The sequence below is a fragment of the Phyllobates terribilis genome, unplaced genomic scaffold, assembly GCF_046119375.1.
Source record: "Phyllobates terribilis strain yellow unplaced genomic scaffold, ASM4611937v1 Scaffold_1__5_contigs__length_1240528914, whole genome shotgun sequence".
Taxonomy (NCBI): domain Eukaryota; kingdom Metazoa; phylum Chordata; class Amphibia; order Anura; family Dendrobatidae; genus Phyllobates; species Phyllobates terribilis.
In genome coordinates this window covers 1,154,951,057-1,154,970,405 of record NW_027362761.1, presented here as the reverse complement: position 1 = coordinate 1,154,970,405, position 19,349 = coordinate 1,154,951,057, and positions in this window count along the sequence as shown.

Here is a 19,349-nt window from a genome sequence, read left to right as displayed (position 1 = left end):
GCTTGGCGGAGGCAGTACTGCAGTGCTTCCAGCTTGTAACTGATGTGGTGATATCTGAGATGGAGGCTGAACATGAGGAGGAGGACGAGAAGGATGATGCACAGGAGCTATACACTGTGGGGGCAACTATGACTGACATAGGGCCCGCAATCCTCGGTGTGGGGAGGATGTGTTCCGTCCCAAGGTCCGACTGGGTCCCGGCTTCCACTATGTTTACCCAGTGTGCCGTCAGAGAGATGTACCGTCCCTGGCCACAAGCACTTGTCCACGTGTCCGTTGTCAGGTGGACTCTCCCAGTAACTGCGTTGTTGAGGGCATGGCAGATGCTTTGGGACACGTGCTTGTGTAGTGCGGGGATGGCACACCGGGCAAAATAGTGTCGGCGGGGGACCAAGTACCGAGGGACGGCCACCGCCATAAGATTGCGGAAGGATTCCGTCTCCACCAGCCTAAAAGGCAGCATTTCCAACGCAAGCAGTCGTGAAATGTGTGAATTTAGGACTGTGGCCTGTGGGGCGTTAGCTGCGAATTTCCGCTTTCGTTCAAAGGTCTGGGATATGGACAATTGAACGCTGCGGTGGGACGTGGACGTTGATGCTGTTTCTTGAGAAACTGCCATAACAAGTGAAGACTGAGAGGAGGGGGCATCTTTACATGCAGTATGGACAGGGGATTGCCTTGCACACACAACACAACAGGGGATTCTATTGCACGAACAACAGTGGAAGAAGCAGTGGTGACACCCGCTGACACTGGTCGTGGACCCTGGGTTTCGCCCCACAAAGTCGGGTGCTTTGCTGCCATGTGCCCGATCATGCTGGTGGTGGTCAGGCTGGTAGTTTTGTCACCCCTGCTGATGCTGGCATGGCAGGTGGAACATATGGCCTTTTTGGGTATATCAGCAGTCTTTAAAAAAATTCCAGACTCTGGAAGACCTACCGCTTGTACTGGCAACGTCCCTCGTGTTGGTGTTACGGGGAACGGTTGCCTGCCTTCTGTCTGCGGCCACCACACTGCTTCTTCCTGCCTGTTGGGGTACTCTGCCTCCCTCCCCCTGTGTGCTGCTGGCCTCACTCTGCATGTCCTCCTTCCACGTTGGGTCAGTTACTAGATCATCCACCACCTCCTCCTCTTCCACTTGCGCACCACGATCCTCCTCCTCACTTCCTGGCAATTGTGTCTCGTCATCGTCCACCTCTTGTGACAGATTGCCAACGTCGACTTCCTGTGGCTGTGGCTGTTCAAATATTTGGTTATCGCAACATGGGATCTCCTCTTCCACCACTTCAAGCGTATCAGGCGAGGGGCCCAAATATGGAAATGGACCAGTGAACAGCTCTTCAGAGTGTCCAAGTGTGGGATCACTTGCTGTCTGACGACACTCGGCATGGTGGGAGGAAGGAGCATCAGGCTGAGGAGGAGTATGCAGTCGAGACTTACGGCTACTAAGAGTTGACCGTGTGGAAGACAGACCGGAGGTGGTGGTGCCCAGGTAACTGGAAGTATTATCTGCTATCCAATTAATAACCTGTTCACACTGATCAGTTCTCAATACTGGTGTTGTTCTGTGCTTCCCTAGTAATTCGGTCAAGAAGTGGGAGCGAGAAGATGTGGCTGTTGGTTGTGGCACATTTTCACCTTGGCCACGGCCCCGTCCTCTGCACGAACCATCACCAGAACGTCCACTTCCACGTCCCTTGCCACGCGCCATGCCCATTGTAAATGAAGTAAAATAGCTTACACTTGCACTATCAATGGAAAAAGGGTAATAAAGAGTAGATTAGAACCATGGATGAGGAAAACCACAGTTATTGTTTACTGGGGTATACCACACTTTTTTAAATAGAGATATTTGCGGCTGAACAGTGAGCGACACACTCAAACTGCTTTTTTTTTAGATACCAAAGGCCCAAAACTGGATAGTACAGCGATTTGACCCGTGGAACTGCGAAACCACACTGGGATGTCGGGCCTACACAAGACTATTTTCAACAGATATATTTTTGTGTCACAACAGTCAGGAGACACTACTGTTTTTCTTTACGGAAAAAACTACCAAAAGCAGAATAATAGAGATTTTTTACCGTGGTATGGCAAAACCACAGTTATTGTTTACTGGGGTATACCACACTTTTTTAAATAGAGATATTTGCGGCTGAACGGTGAGCGACACACTCAAACTGCTTTTTTTTTAGATACCAAAGGCCCAAAACTGGATAGTACAGCGATTTGACCCGTGGAACTGCGAAACCACACTGGGATGTCGGGCCTACACAAGACTATTTTCAACAGATATATTTTTGTGTCACAACAGTCAGGAGACACTACTGTTTTTCTTTACGGAAAAAACGAAAAAAAGCTGAATAATAGAGATTTTTTACCGTGGGATGGCAAAACCACAGTTATTGTTTACTGGGGTATACCACACTTTTTTAAATAGAGATATTTGCGGCTGAACAGTGAGCGACACACTCAAACTGCTTTTTTTTTAGATACCAAAGGCCCAAAACTGGATAGTATAGCGATTTGACCTGTGGAACTGCGAAACCACACTGGGATGTCGGGCCTACACAAGACTATTTTCAACAGATATATTTTTAAGTCACAACAGTCAGGAGACACTACTGTTTTTCTTTACGGAAAAAACTACCAAAAGCTGAATAATAGAGATATTTTACCGTGAGATGGCAAAACCACAGTTATTGTTTACTGGGGAATACCAGACTTTTTAAATATATAGATTTGCGGCTGAACAGTGAGCGACACGCTCAAACTGCTTTTTTTTTAGATACCAAAGGCCCAAAACTGGATAGTACAGTGATTTGACCCGTGGAACTGCGAAACCACACTGGGATGTCGGGCCTACACAAGACTATTTTCAACAGATATATTTTTGTGTCACAACAGTCAGGAGACACTACTGTTTTTCTTTACGGAAAAACTATCAAAACCTGAATAATAGAGATTTTTTACCGTGGGATGGCAAAACCACAGTTATTGTTTACTGGGGTATACCACACTTTTTTAAATAGAGATATTTGCGGCTGAACAGTGAGCGACACACTCAAACTGTTTTTTTTTTAGATACAAATGGCCCAAAATGGATAATACAGAGGTTTGAACCGTGGAAGTGCAAAACAACACTTCTGTTTCTCTAGCCTACACCAGACTATTTTCAACAGTTATATTTGTGTCTGAAAAATCAGAGACACGCTTTTTTTTTGGGGGGGGGGGACACACCAAAAGGTTAATAAGACGGGTATTTGTATAGTGTGAAGGAGGAAAAAAAAAGGAGGATTTAGATGAAAAAAAAGGATTTTTCCTGGCCCCCGACACCTGGTGCTAAGTCCAGCAATTTCAGCAACAGGAGCACACAGGACTGTAACAAAGCGTTTGCTGGTATAGCCATTGTGTCTCCTATACAGCCTGCCTGCCTGGTATCTGGGATGGATATTAGTCCTGAAAAGGACTGTTTGTTTGTTCTGGCAGCCTTTACAGACACTACACTAACTATTTCGCAGTTTATATCTCTCCCTAAATCAGCAGCGCTGTCCCTACACTGTCTAATCCGGAGCGACTGTGTCCAAGATGGCGGCGCCCGGTTTTAAATACTCGAGGTGACGCTGTGCGGCCAGCCAATCACTGTAATGCCCACAACCAACATGGCTGCAGCATTACAGGAAGGAAGCATGATTGTTTCCTCGCCACCAACACAACAGGGACTTGGTGCTCCTGGATGCGCAAGACACATGAGTGCCTTCTTGCTGCACTACCTGCAACATGACCCTCGAATTGTGAGAATTAGAAATAATCCTGACTACTGGGTTGCCACACTGTTAGATCCCCGGTACAAAAGTAAATTTGCAGAAATTATTCCTGCCATAGAAAGGGATGCACGCATGCAGGAGTATCAGCAGAGACTGTTGCAGAATCTTACATGTGCTTTTCCACAAAACACCAGTGGTGCACGTAGTGAATCTCACAGTTCCAACTTGCCAACCATGGGACCGTCGAGTGTTCAGCACTCAAACCGTAACAGAAACACAGTATATGCTGGTAACATCAAGTTTGCGGAATCATTTCACCTCTTTTTTAGCCCATCCTTTGCAATTCCACAGGAGACATGAAGTCTGACACATAGTCAACGCCTAGAGACGATGGTACAGGAGTATCTCCAAGTAAACATTGAAGCCATGACTGTGTCACTAGACCCTTGCTCTTTTTAGGCTTCCAATCTGGATAAATGGCCGGAGCTCACCACTTACGTCTTGGAGATCTTGTCATGCCCCGCAGCCAGCGTTCTGTCTGAACGTGTGTTCAGCGCTGCTGGTGGTGTGCTGACAGATAAGCGCACGTGGCTCTCCACTGATAATGTAGACAGACTGTTAGAACCTTGCTGTTAGGTTTTTTTTCCTTTGCTGGTCACATGACCTTGTTGGCCTATTTAATCCTGCTCCGCCCTTCTGGCTTTGCTGGACTTCATTGTATATCTACTTTCTAGCTAGCCTGTGCTCTGTATCTAACTCTGTTAGTTTGCTTGGTCTACGGACCTCTATGTTCTATCTATTTTGTTTGTTCGTCTGTCTGCTACTATTTCTGTTAGGAGGTGTCCCATATTCCTCCCAGTCCTTAGTACTTGTAGGGATTCCCTCCCCACATCTATAGGTCTCCGTACAGACTAGATTAGGACTTTAGCAGGTCTGATCGCAGGATCAGGTTCCCTGTTACATCGTAGGGATTCAGCTGAGTCCTATAGTAGGGACAGATCTCCTCTCTTTCCTTAGCTTTGGTAGCAGAACATAACAGTAAGTCCAGCCAGCAAATTCTCTAAGGAAAGATTTTTCTGTTCCATCATGGTGTCGGTTCAGGATTTGGCTCATCGCCTGCAGGGACTCTCTCTGGAGGTGGCCGAGCTCCGTCAGCACGTGAGTAACTGTCCTGGAGCACATTTCTTGGAGCCTAAGGTATGTTTGCCGGATTTATTTTTTGGTGAACACCGAGAATTTTTTTCATTTAAAAATGCTTGCTTATTGTATTTTCGTTTGAGACCTAAGTCCTCTGGGGATGAATCCCAGCGCGTAGGGTTCATAATGTCACTTTTGCGCAAAGAGCCTCAGGAGTGGGCCTTTTCTTTGCAACCTAGTGATTCATGCTTCAGATCAGTGGATAGTTTTTTTTCTGCTTTGGGACTATTATATGATGATCCTGACCGTGTCGCATCAGCTGAGACTGAGTTGAGACGTTTAAATCAAGGATCGGGTAATGTGGAAAAATATTGTACACATTTTCGTCGTTGGTCCACTCAAACAGGGTGGAACGATTCTGCTCTGAAAAGTCTATTTCTTGCTGGGCTCAGTGAAAGGGTTAAAGACCTGCTAATTGCTTATCCTACACCTGAGGATTTGCAACAGGCTATGCAATTAGCTATACGGGTGGATAGAAGACTGCGTGCTAGGGTTAATGAGAGCAAATCCTCTGCTATGTCAGTTTCTGGTTATGATAGTGTGTGTATTAACAGTGGTGAACCGATGGAGATTGGATCGGTGGCACCTCGCTCTCAAGAAAAAGACCGTCGTTTTTTGGAAGGCTTGTGTTTCTATTGCGGAAAATCTGGTCATTTGATTAAAGGCTGTGAGCTTCGTATGAAGAAAGAAAAAAAAATGGTCAGTCACGCCCGTATTGCCTGTTTAAATTCCAAGGGTGTATTTTTAGCTGCTTCCACGATTGCTCAGAAAAAATTGATGGAATTTCGGGTGTTTGTTGATTGCGGGTCTACACTGAATGTAATTGATGGGGGATTCGTGGAAAAACTCAATTTAAAACCTGAACCTTTATCATCCCCCATTGCTGTGGTTTCTGTGGATGGCTCCCCTTTGAAGAATATTACTCTCAAGGTCAGTGAATTTCCTCTCACTATTAATGGTGTTCACCATGAGAAATTGGATTTGGTAGTGTTGAATAACTTGCCTTCTCCAGTAATATTGGGTTTGCCCTGGTTAAAATTTCACAATCCTGTACTGGATTGGTCTACCAGTGAAATTAAATCCTGGAGCCATAAATGTTATGACAAGTGTTGTAACGGGCGTATTGCAGCTTTGGATAGGGGAGAATTGCCTGTTCCTATTCAGGATTTTTGGAGAGTTTTTTCTGAGAAAGAATCGCAGGTTTTGCCTCCCCATAGAGACTATGATTGTTCTATTGAATTTGTCCCTGGAGCGACTCTTCCTAAGAGTCGTTTATTTAACCTTACTATTCCTGAGAGGAAGGCTTTGGAGGAATACATACAGACAAGCTTGGCCGCCGGTCACATTAGGCCCTCTAAGTCTCCTGTGGCGGTTGGATTTTTTTTTGTAAAAAAAAAGGACGGCGGTTTACGTCCTTGTCTGGATTTTCGTGAGATTAACAAAATTACGGTACGCAATCCTTACCCACTGCCATTGATTCCTGATCTGTTCAACCAGTTATTGGGGGCCAAGTGGTTCTCTAAAATTGACCTTAAGGGGGCATACAATCTGTTGCGCATGAAGGAGGGTGATGAATGGAAGACTGCTTTTAACACTCCTGTGGGTCATTTTGAGAATCTGGTTATGCCTTTTGGTCTTACTAATGCTCCTGCATTTTTTCAGAATCTGATTAATGACATCCTTAGACCTTTGATCGGTAAAAATGTGGTTGTGTATTTGGATGACATTTTGATTTATTCGCCAGATCTGGAGTCTCATTGGCGGAGCGTGCGTGAGGTATTACAGTTATTAATGGACAATTCGCTTTTTGCTAAGCTGGAGAAATGTGAGTTCGCTGTACAGAGAATTAGTTTTTTGGGCTACATTATCTCCAGCAAAGGTTTTGAGATGGATCCGGTTAAGGTTCAGGCTGTGCAGGAATGGCCTAGGCCTATTGGTTTGAAATCGATACAGAGGTTTTTGGGTTTCGCCAATTACTATAGAAAGTTCATAAAAATTTTTTCTAGTATTGTCAAACCTCTGACTGATCTCACCAGGAAAGGTGCTGATGCGGTTCAGTGGTCTTCTGAGGCCATTGAAGCTTTTGTGTATCTCAAGGAGAGGTTCACCTCTGCTCCCATCCTTATGCAGCCTGATGTTACTAGGCCGTTTTTGGTTGAGGTTGATGCTTCCTCTGTGGGGGTTGGCGCAGTATTGTCTCAGGATAACGGGGATGGATTACATCCCTGTGCCTTTTTTTCAAAAAAATTTTCGGAGACTGAATTGAATTACGATATTGGTAATCGGGAATTATTGGCTATTAAACTCGCATTTGAACACTGGCGCCACTTCTTGGAAGGTGCGGAATTTCCCGTTCAGGTTCTTACGGATCATAAAAATCTGATATATCTTGATGCTGCCAAGCGCCTGAATGCCCGTCAGGCTAGGTGGGCACTGTTTTTCTCGCGGTTTAATTTCTCCGTTACTTACATCCCTGGTACTAAGAATGTTAAGGCGGATGCCTTGTCTCGCAGTTTTTCTCCCATAGTCGGTGCTGAGAAAGAGGAAAACATTTTACAAGAAGGTGTTGTGATAGCTGCTTTAGACTCCGTTTTGGAAGATGAGATTCTTAAAGCTCAGGAGAATGCCCCATCTAACACTCCTCATGGGAGGTTGTTTGTGCCTGGGACCTTTAGGAGAGATTTGTTTGTTGAGTGTCACGAATCTCGGTTGGCAGGTCATCCCGGAATCTCTGAGACCAAGAGACTGGTGGGTCGCAGTTTTTGGTGGCCTGGATGGCAGAAGGAAGTCATTAAGTGGGTGCGCCAATGTACTATATGTGCTAGATCTAAGTCCTCACATACTCCTGCTGCGGGGTTGCTTTGTCCTTTGGAGGTCCCCAGTGCTCCTTGGACACATTTGGCTATGGACTTTATAACTGACCTTCCCCCCTCTGAGGGTTTTACTGTCATCTGGGTGGTTGTGGACCGTTTTAGCAAGATGTGTCACTTGGTTCCCTTCGTCAAACTGCCCTGCGCTAAAACTCTCGCTAAGGCCTTTGTCAAGGAAATTGTCAGACTTCATGGCGTTCCTACTGACATTGTTTCTGATAGGGGTCCTCAGTTCGTGGCTTGTTTTTGGCGTGCTTTTTGTGACAGGTTGGGAATTCATTTGTCGTTTTCGTCCGGATATCATCCTGAATCTAATGGCCAGACAGAAAGGAAAAACCAGGATGTTGAGCAGTTCTTGCGTTGTTTTGTGGCAGACAATCAAGAGGGGTGGTCTGAGTTTCTGCCACTTGCCGAATTTGCTCTGAACAATCATACATCTTCTTCTGCTGGTTGTTCGCCTTTTTTTTGTTGTTCTGGGAGACATCCGTCGTTTGGGTCGTTCTCCAAGTTGGGATCTGCCGTGCCTGAGGAGGAGAATTTTTCCGGTGATTTGGAAAGAGTTTGGACGGATGTGCGTGGTAATCTTCAGGAGGCCAACAGAAAATCTAAAGACTACTTTGATAGGAAACGACAGGAGGTTTTGTTCGCTGTTGGTGACATGGTTTGGTTGTCCTCTAGGAATCTGCGGTTGAGGATTCCTTCTAAGAAATTGGGTCCCAAGTTTGTAGGGCCCTTTAAGGTGCTTCAGGTTGTCAACCAATCTGCTGTTAGGTTGGAGGTTCCTACCTCCTGGAGAATTAATCCGGTCTTTCATGTCTCTCTGTTAAAAAAAGCTGTTGTGTCGGATGGTGACGCCTCTGCCTCTGTTCCTCCGGTGGTGGAGGACGGGGAATATGAAATTTCTCGCATCCTTGACTCTAGACGGTATAGAGGTAGTTTGCAGTATCTTGTGGCCTGGAAAGGTTTCGGACCCGAGGATAACTCTTGGGTGAGGTCAGATGATGTTTCCGCGTCCAGACTTATCAGAGCGTTTCACAGGAGATTTCCTGATAAGCCTGGTCCTAGGGGATCCGGAGGATCCTCTTAGAAGGGGGGGTACTGTTAGAACCTTGCTGTTAGGTTTTTTTTCCTTTGCTGGTCACATGACCTTGTTGGCCTATTTAATCCTGCTCCGCCCTTCTGGCTTTGCTGGACTTCATTGTATATCTACTTTCTAGCTAGCCTGTGCTCTGTATCTAACTCTGTTAGTTTGCTTGGTCTACGGACCTCTATGTTCTATCTATTTTGTTTGTTCGTCTGTCTGCTACTATTTCTGTTAGGAGGTGTCCCATATTCCTCCCAGTCCTTAGTACTTGTAGGGATTCCCTCCCCACATCTATAGGTCTCCGTACAGACTAGATTAGGACTTTAGCAGGTCTGATCGCAGAATCAGGTTCCCTGTTACATCGTAGGGATTCAGCTGAGTCCTATAGTAGGGACAGATCTCCTCTCTTTCCTTAGCTTTGGTAGCAGAACATAACACAGACTCACGTTCATAAAGATGAACAAATCATGGATCCGAAACGACTTTTCTACCCCTGTGTCATCCTGGGGAGAGTAAAAGCTTGATGATTTGTTAAAATCATCTCACCAACCGTTTTAAGCTTTAAAATTACTAATCATGTTTATCTGTATCTTGGCTGGAAAATAATTTGGGCTTTGTAGCAGTGTGCAGTACTGATTCTATTAGGTCATCTATACTAAGCTTCACCAGCTTTCAAATTAATAATAATTTTTAGCGCATCTAGCCCGGAAAATAATTTTGGGTCTCCTAGATGCGCAAGACACATGAGTGCCTTCTTGCTGCAATACCTGCAACATGACCCTCAGATAGTCAGAATTCGAAGTAATCCTGACTACTGGGTTGCCACACTCTTAGATCCCCCACACTCTTCGATCAACCTTTTCATTTTAATAAAGAACAAAAAAATGGTCATTTTTGAAATTATAAGCATTAGCAGGTTATTAGAAACTGAAATCAAACAGTTTTCAACTCAAAACTTTATTCTAGGTATGTTACATTTGCACATAGGACCCCTTGTTCGAAAGGAGCTTCTGAACTGTCTCATCCATTGAATTTCTCAGGTTTTGGATGGTTTCTGCTTCAATTGTTTTGCATGAGGACAGAATACCCTCCCAGAGCTGTTGCTTAGATGTGAACTGCCTCCCGCCATCATAGACACTCCTTTTGATGATGCTCCAGAGGTTCTGAATGGGGTTGAGGTCAGGGGAGCATGGGGGTCACACCATAAGTTTGTCCCCTTTTATGCCCATATCAACCAGAGATGCAGATGTGTTATGTGCAGCATGAGACGGTGCATTATCATGCATGAAAATGATCTTGCTGTGGAATACACGGTTCTTCTTCTTGAACCATGGCAGGAAGTGCTGTTTGAGAAACTCCACATACATTATAGAGTTCATCTTTACCCCTTCAGGGATCATAAAGGGGCCGACAATCTCTCTCCCCATGATTCCAGCCCAAAACATTACTCCACCTCCTCCTTGTTGGCGCTGTAGCCGTGTTTGCGTGGGGTGTCCATCAACCAGCCATCCTCCACTCCATCCATCTGGACCATCGAGCGTTGCACGGCACTCATCCGTGAACAAAACAGTTCTGAAGTCAATCTTCATGTATTGTTTGGCCCACTGGAGCCATTTCTGCTTGTGTGAAGTGGATAGAGGAGGTCGACAGGATGGCGTATGCACAGCTGCAAACCTCTGAAGGACCCTGCATCTTGTTGTTCGGGGGACGTTGGAGGCACCAGCAGCTTCAAAAACTTGTCTGCTGCTATGACAAGGCTTTTTTGCCGCTGCTCTTTTAACCTGACGTAATTGCCTGTAGGAAAGAGTCTTCAATTTTCCCTTATCAGCACGCACACGTGTGTACTGTGAATCAGCTACATACTTCTTGATTGTGCGATGATCAGGATGAAGTGTCTTGGCAATGTTGATTGTAGTCATGCCTTGACCTAAACACTCCACAATTTGTTGCTTCTCAGCAGCCGACACATCCTTTTTCTTTCCCATTTTGGCAGAAAATATAGGTTGCTTAATAATGTGGGACAGCCTTCTTAAGTAGTCTTGCCTTTCATTGGACACACCTGCCAAACTAATTAGCACAGGTGTCTGCAATTGCTTACAGTGATATAAAGAGCCCTGACAAACATCACCATCAATGAGTTTAACTGACAAACAAACAAATTCTTCCCTTATCACTCCTAAACTCTTTTTGCATAATAATTTGGAACACAGTGTACATGTGCTTTTCCACAAAACACCAGTGGTTCACGTAGTGAATCTTACAGTTCTAACTTGCCAACCGTGGTCTGTATGGAGTTGTTCAATAAAGGGCCCAAAATTAAGATAACATAGACGGGAGAGGTCTCTATGAATAGGAATTCCTAAGTATTTGATACCCTGTGAGGGCCAGGCAAAGGGAAAGATGGACTGGATGGAATCCTGTATGGATTTGGGGAGGGAGACATCGAGGGCCTCAGACTTCGCTGCATTGATTTTAAAATTTGACCATGTAACAAAGTGATCTATTTCAGACATAACAGCAGGGATGGATATATGTGATTGAGTGATATATACTAGGACATCATCAGCAAATGCAGAGCACTTGTACTCGGTACCTCCCACCTCAATCCACCTAATATTGGGGTTATGGCGAATTGATGAGAGCAGGTGCTCTGTAACTAGGATGTATAAGAGAGGGGACAGAGGACATCCCTGCCTTGTCCCATTGGTGATTATGAAAGGTGATGAAAATGTTCTGACGCGCCCCCTGGGCCTTGGGACACCCGGAGCCGGACCCTTTTTGGTGGATGCTGGTGGTTGTAGTCTCCGTGGCGGCGACCCGGTTCCGTGGCTCAGGGTGGTCAAACAAGTGGCGGAACTATTTATGTGGTTTTGATGTTTAAATGTCCGACTACGCCACCCGTGGATTGCGGTGAGAGTGAACCGCCGCTGCAGGACAGACCGCTGAGGCTGGTGTTGTGGGTGCAGCAGAGCGTAGTATAAGTCCCCACGGGAGGAGTATAGCCTCAGGGCAGTGTATGCGGAGGATGGGGGTGATGGTGCAGGGCAGCAGCAGTAACGACACGGAGTCAGTGATGCAGTCCAGGGCCTTTACTCACAGTTCTTATTATCCAGACCACTTCTGCAGGTAACGGCTGCCCACGTCGTACTGTGCTCACCAGGTGAGGGGCTCAGACAACTCCCAGATAACTTTGGAGCGCTTCACAGGACCCCCTTTGTGTGTCCTTTGTCTGGCCTTTCTTACCAACGCTTCTGTCTGGCTGCCTCGGGCCTCCTCTTGGTAAACTTGGCGCCAGTTTCCCTGACCCTATGTGGTGCCTTCCTAGAAGGTGTAGCGAGGGGCTGCGCCACATAAAATGTCACAGTCTCCGGTTTCTAGCTGAGGGTCATTTCACGCCTCCACTAGTTTCGGGGACCGGTCTCCCCCTTTGGCCTGACCCCTCCACGCAGGTGGATTCTTGCGTGCGGTGGCGACTCGCCCATCCGCACCCCTGGGATCCCTTCTTTCCTCGTTCCTCGTTCCTGGAGCCTTCCTTCCTTCTCCCTCTTCCAGGCATGGGCCTCTGTTACTAGGCCCGCATCCAGAGCAGAGCTCATGCAGAGCCCCTGCTCCCTGTCACTTCTGCTCAGACTTCTCTGCACTGAACTAAGATGGTACCCACCTTTTATACTCCCTTCTCAATGCACCCAGGAACTGCTTCCTCCCTGCTCCTGCACTACAGGGTTCCCCTTCCTCGGTGTTCCCTCCCCCCACTCCACCCAGGGACAGGGACTGTCGTGCCCATCTCAGGGGCATATTGGTCGCCCTGCCCCACGGCAATGTGGTGTAATGCATGCTGGTGTCGGGGTCCTGATCCACACTCCATCCTTACCTGAGAGTGAGATATCACACCTCTGGGAGAGGTACAATAACTCTGTAGCAACCAAGCCCTCGGGGTGCTACAGTTCCATTTATCTTCAGCCTAGGTGACGTATTGCGATACAGGGCCGTGATTTTGGCTATAAAAGGGTCCCCTAGACCCCTACCCCAAGCTTTTTAAGAGAATAATATATGGCATGCCAGGAAACTCTATGGAATGCTTTCTCAGCATCCAACGAGAGTATCTAATTACAAATTTTTATCTGCATCTAGCCCAGGAAATACTTTGTGCCTAGTAGCAGTGTCTGCTAGTCAGCGGATTATCCCAGCTGTTAAGCAAGCTACACCACCTGTAGTTTGGACACTTCATTTTTTCAATGGAAATGCTTCGGGACCCCGGGATACTCAGGGAAGAGCATCAGGAGGCACCCCAAGGCATAGGGGCTGGGACTGGCAGTAGGACGCCTTGCGGTGGACCACCGAGCTCGATCCTTATAAAAGCTTTTTAACTGCAGCAGCTTTAGTGGACGCTACTGGAGCTGGAATTACGCGGCTGCTGGCATGAGACTTGCCCTCCAATAGATCCTTGTAAAAGGATTTAAAGTGTATTCATTCAAATTAGAGAGACAATTTAAATGAAAAAGACCCACCAGCGGACAGGCACCAGTATTGGGAGAGGGGGGCTGGCCGTCAGGGTCCACCGCAGCTCTAGCACAAAGCCGGCAACACGGAGGTCGCACGGGCAGCCGTGTCGGCTTCGCACTTTTTTGGTTTTAGAAGGGCATGACATGCCTATATCTGTGTCTCCCCCCTCCTTTTACTTCTCCACCTCTTTTCTTTTCGCATGACTATATGTACTTGTCACTTTTCCATGTGTTAGTTGTGTCTTCTGAGCAGTTTGTCAGCTTTTGGACACCTTTGAAGGTGTTTTCTATGTGTTTCTATGTGTTTTTGTTTGCCTGCCTTTGGTTTTAACGGTGTTCGAAGGTGTTCGACGAACAGTTCGGCGAACATACGGGTGTTCGACGAACCGAACCGAACTCGAACACTATGGGGGTGGCTCAACACTAGTTATAAGGGTTAATATTTAGCAGCAATTTTTTATTTTTTTTCAAGAAAATAAAAAAAAAACAATAACAAGCCTTATTTTTTAATGTACCTATTCAGATTTAAAGTGACCTTGAGAGGCTTATATTTTGGAAAACCCTCAGATGTGATACTAGTTTAACAACTGAAGTCCTTAAATTATTCAAAACCGCTGTTGGGAAAATTATTAACCCTTCAGTTGCTACAGAGGAATGAAGGCAAAATGAAGTGAAAAAACTAAAAAAATCTCATTTTTTCCATGAAAAAAAGTTTTTTTAGCCCCAAATATTTGATTTTTGCAACAGGTAATAAGAGGAAATAAACCTCATAATTTATTAATCATATTCTCCCGAACGTGGTAATATTTCTATTGTGATCATGGCAGGCCTCAGAAGGGAAGATGTGCTATTTTTTTTTTTAGCATAAATTTGGTGGGCATAGATTTTGGATGCCATGTCATGTTTGCATAGTCCCTGAGATGCCAAAACAGAAGGAAGTGACTCGATTTTTGAATCTAGACCTACCAAAGAATTCATCTATTGACAAATCTTGTAACTATAGCTGCTTTGCAGAATGTAAAATTGAACGTTTTTCCAGTGAAATGTTGTTTTAGCCCAAAAATTTTAATTTTCAGAAGGGTTAACATGTAGGGACAAGCGCATCTGTAGCACCCTGAGGACTCGGCTGCTACAGGGGTATTGCACCTCAAACCAGAGGTGTGGTATTCCACTCCCGGGTAAGGATGGAGTGTGGGACTGAGCTCAGTAGGCTGCATGTACTACATACATCCCATTTCCGGGGGACAGAACTACGGTACTCCCACCAAGTAGATGTGCAGGTACGACAGCGTCTGTCCCTGGCTGGAGTGAGAGGGGGGGTGGAACATCCCAGTAGTGTAGGGGCAGATAGGGGAGGGGCTCTGGGCATAGAGATAGGAGCCCATTGGGTGCTGGTCACCTGGGCTCACACATAGAGGGAGTATATATGGTGGGCACCTTCTAGAGATAGGGTGAGTCTGGCAGGAGAGTTCTGAGGAGGAGTTCAGCCAGGAGGGCTGACAGGGAGCTGTGGCTCCGGCTGGGCCCAGCTCCAGGGCCAGGCCTGAAGCAGAGAGGAAGAAGAAAGGCCCAGAGACGCAGAAAAGAGGGAACCCTAAGATCCCAGAAGCAAACCAAAAAGGGTGAAGGGTTGGCAGAAGAGGGCACCGGATCCCAAGCTGGCGGAGGCAAAAGTAACCCTTAACCAGGAACCGGAGGTCGTGGGCAAGCTTTGCCACGACCCTCACCACATCCACCAGGAAGGTACACCAAGAGTAGGGTCAGGAAAGCCAGAGAAGGTTTTACCATAGAAGGCCCAAGGGAACCGGACAAAGGTGGATCCCTGGTGGGGACGGCCAGGAGAAAGAGAGAGAGAGGGAAGCTCAGGACCACGCTCCGGAACTACCTGGGGGTTGGCCGAGTCCAGGACCTGGTGGATGCAGCACGGCTCGGGTGGTCACTCAAGGCCAGAGTGACTGAAGGAACACCTGTGAGTAAAAACCCTGAAACTGCATCTCACGTCTCTGACTCTCCTTTCTGCACTATCACTACCCCCATCATCCGCACCAGCTGCCCTGAGGCCATACCCCTCCCGTTGGGGGTTATACCACCATCGCTGCACCCATACTACCGGCCTCAGCGGACTGTTCTGCAGCGGCGGCCTTGTGACCGCAAATCAACGGGTGGCGTAGTCGACACAGAAACAACATCTACCAAGACTGCCACACACTTAGTTTGACACCCTGGGCACGGACCGGGTTACCGCCACGAGACTACTACCCCCATCTGCTCCGGCTCCGGGTAAGCCCCCGTGCGCGCGATGCCGCACGACACAGCAGGCCCAGGGGTGCGTCAACATTGGCGTAGTCGGCAGGATTACGTGCCCGCAACCGACGGGTACTGCGTGCCTGAAGAGAAGTTCACATTTACCATAAAAAGGAGTCTCCCGCCAATTCCAGAGGGTCCCCGCCATCGGACGCCATCTCGGATCGTTTCCCGCCGTTTGCCCGCCATCTGCAGTCTTTTCCCGCCGTCCACGGAGTTTCCCGCCATTGGGAGACGGTTCCCGCCATCTGAGAAGATTTCCCGCCCTGGCAGAGCGGACGCCATTATGGGCGTGCCAGAGGGTGGTAAGAGACGACCTCCCATCGTGGGCCTGGTCCCAGAAGAGCGCCAAAAGCAAGGACTGCCCCCACCAGCAGAGACTGCAATGATAGAGATGTCCATCAGCGTGGGGGGACTGCCCCTGGAACTGACAATCACCAAGTTGCCCCAGGACCGCCCTCAGTGTGGGCGGATCAAGAACAAAAGAGTGAGGATGGGTGCAGCCTGGGGGAGTCTGGGAAGGTCGCACCCGGAGATGGAGGGAGAGTCAGGCAGCACCGACCCTGTGGTCAGGAGCCTGTTGCAAGCCACCACCCCACAAGACCTCGTGGAGATCTTGGCACAGCTCCCCCGAGACCGGGAGCGTGCACAGACCGCGCTGGAGGGCCTCGCACGGAGGATGGCCCAGGTGCAGCGAGAAACGCTGACTGAGTGGAGTAGGTAGATGGCCCAGCAGGCTGGAACCCGCCAGCGGAGCACGCCACCCGAGACGAGGAGTCTGACCGCCTCTGAGGATGGTGCAGGAGGAATGAAGGCCGGAGACGACGCCGTGGAAGGAGCTGAAGAGACGGAGGCAGGTAAAGGGGACGACACTACCCCAAGCCTAGAAACCGTGAGCCTGCCCCAGCTCCCCGTCGCAGAGCCCCAAATTCCCCCTACCGTGCCCGTCGCTGCACCGCCACCGCTCCAGACTAGGCCTCAAGCAGGAGCCGCGGCCACGCCCCCTGTGACGTCACGCGCCTCAACCCCGAGCGCGGCCGAGCAGGAGACGCCACCGGCCTGGTCGCAGGGCCGAGTACCCCCGGGCGCCGCAGTTCCAACAGAGCCCTCTATCTTCACCGAGTCACTGGCCTGGTCGCAAGGTCGAGTGCCCCCGGTCGCCGCCGTCTCCACAGTGCCCTTTACCTTTAGAGCGCCACCGGCCTGGTCGCAAGGCCTGGTGAATCCGGGCGCCGCTACTACCATCGCGCCCTCAACCTCCACCGTGCTACCCTTGGGTGAAGACCTGTTCGCCCAGCACACTTGCCCGGATGGGCAGCCCTTTGAGTGGCCACCGGAGTACCTCCATCCCCGACTCCGGAAGGAAAGGCCTCTGTGTGAGCCCCTGATTCCGGCTCCGGCGCCCGCCAAGATCACCCCACTCCCGTTGGAGGAGGCGCAGTTCGAATGGGACCCCACCGGAGAAAACCTCATTGGGTTCACCCATGAGACCCGGGCGGCCGCAGCCCAGCGAGCAGAGTGCTGCCGGCAACAGCTGGAGGTCTTCGACCGGGAACGGCGAGAAAGGCGGGTCCGCGAGGAGCGGCTGCAAGTACAGAGTGCGGAACAGAAAAGCCGGACCAGACGAAACCCCCGTGCAGCCCATGGTCCCCGCGCCACCGGGACCGTAATCAAGTTTCAACTGCAGCACGGTTGGGGTTTTATCCGGGACCACAGAACCCCCGGCGACGTCTTTGTCACCCGCAGGGACGTCGAGAGCCATCTGCCGGAGGGACACAGAGGACGTGATCTTTACCTGGGTGATGAGGTCACCTTCACCCGGCATCAATGTGCCAAAGGTCCATATGCTCTCCATGTGCACAGATTGACTGAGGAAGAGCTGCGGTTTGAGGACGGTCAAGAGGACCCGGACGGGTCTGAAGATTACCCTCAAGAAGGAGCAGGAGGATGCCGTTATTAAAGTACGGTACAGTGAAACTGTAAATAGTTACCCGTAAGGGTACAAGAACTGTTACCAGTAAAGTATAGTCCCCGTAGGGACCAGCAAACTGTTACCCGTGTGTCCCTATCCCTTAACAGGCTGAGGACTGTGAGCAGCCATCCCTTATTCCCACTGACCGAGGACTGAGAGCGGTCGTTCTTTCCCTCTACCTGGCCGAGGACTGAGAGCGGCCATACCCTTGTAAATAGTTGCGCTTCTTAAGGCGCCCCCTACCGGTTTTATAGGAGGATTACTGTTTTCCTCCCAGTGACTGTGGCACTTTACCTGGTCACAAGTGCACAGTGGCCAGAAGCTCAAGAACATTTTATATAAAAGAGTTTTATATGAAAAAGTTTATATTGCTAGAATCTGATAATGTTTATAATGTTTTATATGTTGGTGTATGTTTTAAAAAGTTTGTATGTTTTGGTATGTTTTATTCTTTTACAGCCCGAGGACGTGCTGTGATTTACCAGGGGGGAATGTAGCACCCTGAGGACTCGGCTGCTACAGGGGTATTGCACCTCAAACCAGAGGTGTGGTATTCCACTCCCGGGTAAGGATGGAGTGTGGGACTGAGCTCAGTAGGCTGCATGCACTATATACATCCCATTTCCGGGGGACAGAACTACGGTACTCCCACCAAGTAGATGTGCAGGTACGACAGCGTCTGTCCCTGGCTGGAGTGGGAGGGGGGGTGGAACATCCCAGTAGTGTAGGGGCAGATAGGGGAGGGGCTCTGGGCATAGAGATAGGAGCCCATTGGGTGCTGGTCACCTGGGCTCACACATAGAGGGAGTATATATGGTGGGCACCATCTAGAGATAGGGTGAGTCTGGCAGGAGAGTTCTGAGGAGGAGTTCAGCCAGGAGGGCTGACAGGGAGCTGTGGCTCCGGCTGGGCCCAGCTCCAGGGCCAGGCCTGAAGCAGAGAGGAAGAAGAAAGGCCCAGAGACGCAGAAAAGAGGGAACCCTAAGATCCCAGAAGCAAACCAAAAAGGGTGAAGGGTTGGCAGAAGAGGTCACCGGATCCCAAACTGGCGGAGGCAAAAGTAACCCTTAACCAGGAACCGGAGGTCGTGGGCAAGCTTTGCCACGACCCTCACCACATCCACCAGGAAGGTACACCAAGAGTAGGGTCAGGAAAGCCAGAGAAGGTTTTACCATAGAAGGCCCAAGGGAACCGGACAAAGGTGGATCCCTGGTGGGGACGGCCAGGAGAAAGAGAGAGAGAGGGAAGCTCAGGACCACGCTCCGGAACTACCTGGGGGTTGGCCGAGTCCAGGACCTGGTGGATGCAGCACGGCTCGGGTGGTCACTCAAGGCCAGAGTGACTGAAGGAACACCTGTGAGTAAAAACCCTGAAACTGCATCTCACGTCTCTGACTCTCCTTTCTGCACTATCACTACCCCCATCATCCGCACCAGCTGCCCTGAGGCCATACCCCTCCCGTTGGGGGTTATACCACCATCGCTGCACCCATACTACCGGCCTCAGCGGACTGTTCTGCAGCGGCGGCCTTGTGACCGCAAATCAACGGGTGGCGTAGTCGACACAGAAACAACATCTACCAAGACTGCCACACACTTAGTTTGACACCCTGGGCACGGACCGGGTTACCGCCACGAGACTACTACCCCCATC